We start from the raw sequence: 3828 nt of genomic DNA on the forward strand, positions 1-3828 counted from the left end.
TGTAGGGGGTTGGCAGCGCTCACATTCGCGGCCCAGGGGACGGTTGGCATAAGGGTTAGCGAGGCTTTCGCACGCGAAGGAAGCTTTGGAGGAGTCAGAGCTGCTGGGTGGAGGGTCCTGTGAAGTGGGGGCCCAGCGTCCTTGAACTCCAGGGCGTCCATGAGTTTGGGGAAGGGAAAATGGGGACGGCCAAGGCGGTCAGACGTTTGTGGAGCTCTACAGCTCCCGACCTCTCCCCTTTGGCGGGCGGGACACGACAAGGATTCGGCGGCCTAAGCCCAGAACAGCCCGGGTGCCTGGGCGGGTGGGAGGGCCAGGGCCGGAGGAAGGAGTCCGGGCCGCCACCGCCGCCCCGCCCGTCGGGCTGTCCGCCCCGCCTACCCCGAGCGAGGCGGAGCCGGCGCCCGGAGGAGCGGGAGGAGGAGGAGAGGTCGGAGCTGTCTCCAGGAGCCCTTAGAGACCGAGTCCCCGGCGGCGGCGGCGGGGGGAGCGCACCGGCAGGCGAGTGGGCACGAGCGGCGGGCGCAGGTGGCGAGTCTGCTCCCTGCGGGCACAGGGGCGCAGCGCGGGGCGTCGGCCGGCCAGTTCGGGGGCCGCCTCCGAGTTCCCGGTGTTAGGAAGCGAGATGGAGGGAGGGAAGGGAGGAAGGAAGGAAGGAGGGAGGGAAGAGTGTCCCGGAGGGCGGGGACTGGTCGGGGCACTGGGCGCCGGAGAAGGGGATGGGGGAGGGAGGGGGAGGGAGGGCGAGGGACGCCGAGACCTGGAGGCGGACTGCGCGCTCGCCCTCGACGGGCGGCGGCCGGGGAAAGCGGGGGCCCTGTGGGGCTGGGGCTGAGGGCGCGGGCGCTGGGATGGGGGCGGGAGCGGCAGGAAAGGTCTATCAGCTCGCCCGCCGCCGTGCGCCCCGCGCCCGGTTGGGGTTGGGAGGCTCCGGTGTGCCCAGCCCTTCCTTGCGGTGGTGCCAGGCTCTGGAGGCGGGCAGGCATCTGGGGGCGACCGGGGCGCCACGCCCCTCTTCCCTACTTTCTTCCGCTCTTTCTTGGGACTAGCGGGCGGGCGAGCAGCCCTGGAACCCGCTCGCTGCTGGGTCTAGCGGGGAAGTAGCGGGTCAAAGAGGAGAGCCCAGGTCACACGTCCCGCGAGGGACCCCCAGCAGTGAGTGGGCTCGAGACTGTATTTGCAGGTGGTATGGGGGGGGGTCGAGGCTCAGACGAGAGTGTTGCGTGAATTTTTTTTTAAAGCATTGTCGGGACCCTTAGTACATGGATCAGGGTGACTTATCCCCCTTAATTTTAGCCAAGGCAGATCAATTAAAACTAATTTGAAAACACTTTAAAACACTGCCACTAAAGGCGTCTGACACTTGTCCTCGCCTTATGTTTGTGTCTTGTAAACTTAAGCCATTCATAACCTGCACAGAAGAACTCGTTAAATCACCGCCGTGGAGTTAAACTTTGGACAACCGGGAATCCAAGAGAAGAAACTGATGAGGCCTTTTATCTCATAGTCACCCTTGACCGGGCGTGGTTGTATACAAACAAGGTTATAGAGAAGGAAATGGGCAAAAACCGGAGAGAAGGGAGGTCCCCTGCGCCCACATGTCGGGGCACGTTTAATGGCTGCTCTGAGTGGAAACAAACCGGGAATTTATTAGACCTTGTGAAGTTGGACAAACTTCACATGATTAGCTTCCTTCCCATCAGTTACTTCCTTTCCTCCCCTGCTGTCTTTGCGGACACTGTTTATATTTCCTGGGGCTGTTGTAGCTTCGTCTGAATGGACTGTCTATAATGAATCTTTTGGGTGTTGTCAGAGTCAGGGTCTGTGTCTGTGTGTTCGCTGCTTTAAAAGCGGAGTTCGGCTTTGTTTTTAAAGTGGTAGTCACCACCCTGCACCATTGCTGGTGCTTCTCAGCTCTCCCTGTAAATCATGGCAGGATGGCGGCCCTCACCTAGGAGAACCAGGAAGGCAGGCGGCGCAAGAATGATGGGGTTGGGTTTTACTATTGCCAAAACAATCACATTCAAGTGAAGGCTAAATTGTATGTATTAACAAACCCCTTTTTTCAATAAACAAACATGATTCACACACGTAATTTTTAAAAGTAATCAAACATTTTACAGACTCTTCGGTGGTAAAAGGATTCTGGGATCAAATGTTTAGTCCCTTTGCTTCCCTAACAGTTAACTAGCACCATAAAACCCTAGTTTAAGTCCAAAAAATGCTGAGCAGTCTAACAACTACGTGTTTAGACCTTATAAAAATGTGGTCGTATTTTTACTGTGTTTAGCCCAGATCATTCACTAGGTCTTGATCCCTGACAGCATTTGAATTTGTGTAGAAATACGTAAAAATGTGAAACTGTTTCACAAGAGACTAAGATTAATACCTTAAGTCTTTCTGTGTAGCAAGCTCCAGTCTCATTTGAAAGATTAGCTCTCTAACAGTGAGGTTGGTGGTGTTGGGCTGCTGCTTGTCCTCCCTTGTTGAAGGACATGGGTGGTGTGTCAAGTTGTGATACCAGAGAGCTTCATAGCCAAAACACTTGAGGAAGTGGTTCCCTAATGCCAGATTAATTTTTTTTTCTGTTGTAAACCTCTCTGAGACAAGAAATTAAAAATTTCAAATGTAGAATCACATTGTTCATTGCTGGATAAATGGTCAGATTTGTATAGGGTGTTTTTTGTTTTAAGTTTTGTATGTCAGTTTAAGCTTAATTTAGGGAGGTAAGTTGTGGAAGTCAGATTTTTCTGAGGCCTGGTTTGGAAGAGAAGCCATTTAACAGTGGTTTGAAATATGAGTTTGGATGTGGATGGACCTGGATGGGAGTATTAGTTATTTAATCTTTTCAGTCTGATTGGTAAAATGTGGATGCTAGTGGGCTCTGTCTCAAGGATTATTATGAGAATATGTGAGACAATCTTTGCAAAGCACTTTGACGGCACTTAACACACAATTAATGTTCAACATGATTAGATATTTTACATTTCTAGCTTAAGCTAGCAGCAGGCTATTGGATAAATTACAAGGTGGCAGTTTAAGCCTTCTGGAAACGCTAGATAGAGCTATTTTAAATTCCAAAGAAGATACTTGATCCTATAGGTAGAGCTATCTATTTATCTATCTAAACATGTGTGCCATGTTTCTACCACAGTGGTATGAATAATTATGATTGATGGATCAATCGCTTTAATATGCTTTTAGTGCTGAAATTATAGTCATACAGTATTTTTAGAGCCAGGCAGTCAGAAACATTTCATTGATCATATTTTAAATTTAAAGAGAGTTTATATTTTTAAAAGTTGTGTTTATTAGCCTGGGTAGGAAATTAAACCAGGAACAGACATATTTATCTTTAACTAAGTATGATTTTTAATTAAAGTATGAAAAAATGTGACCCAAGGGTTTCCATTTATTTTTCATGTACTGATGTTCAATGCCAACAGATAAGCCATCAGAAGCATTTAGGACTGATTGGAAGCATTTTGTCAACGTTTTCTTAAAGTGTTGTGACTGGTTGTAAACTTTTGTGAGAATGAGTGTTTAGCTGATTCAAGGATTCTATTCATCACTTTACTGAATCAACTGCAAAATTCAGAAAATGCTTGTCTCTTTAAGCCTAATCCTTTTAAGCACCTGTTGTTTCTTCCTTAATGATATCAGGTACCTGTGTTTGGACTGATTAGAATGGTAGTTCCCTTTAAGGCATGACTTCCTAGGGGCACCTGGGTGGCTCAGTGGGTTAGGCCTTTGCCTTCCGCTCAGGTCATCATCTCAGGGTTCTGGGATCGAGCCCCACATTGGGCTCTTGCTCAGTGGGGAGCCTGC

General features: G+C 49.6%; 1 protein-coding gene across 2 annotated transcripts in view; it reads left to right on the top strand.

The window, feature by feature from the left end:
* The first annotated feature begins 393 nt into the window (after positions 1 to 393).
* GNG12 (G protein subunit gamma 12) overlaps positions 394 to 3828 on the top strand; it is a 127427-nt gene continuing 123992 nt past the window's right edge. Inside the window, exon 1 of one of the 2 annotated variants that reach the window (XM_080802438.1) lies at positions 394 to 501. The gene's annotated coding sequence lies outside the window, so the exon portion shown is untranslated. Of the gene's footprint in view, positions 529 to 3828 lie in introns of both variants that reach the window. The other variant, XM_080802437.1, reaches the window with a different exon arrangement.

This window comes from Martes martes (assembly GCF_963455335.1).
Source record: "Martes martes genome assembly, chromosome: 4".
In the NCBI taxonomy this organism is placed as follows: domain Eukaryota; kingdom Metazoa; phylum Chordata; class Mammalia; order Carnivora; family Mustelidae; genus Martes; species Martes martes.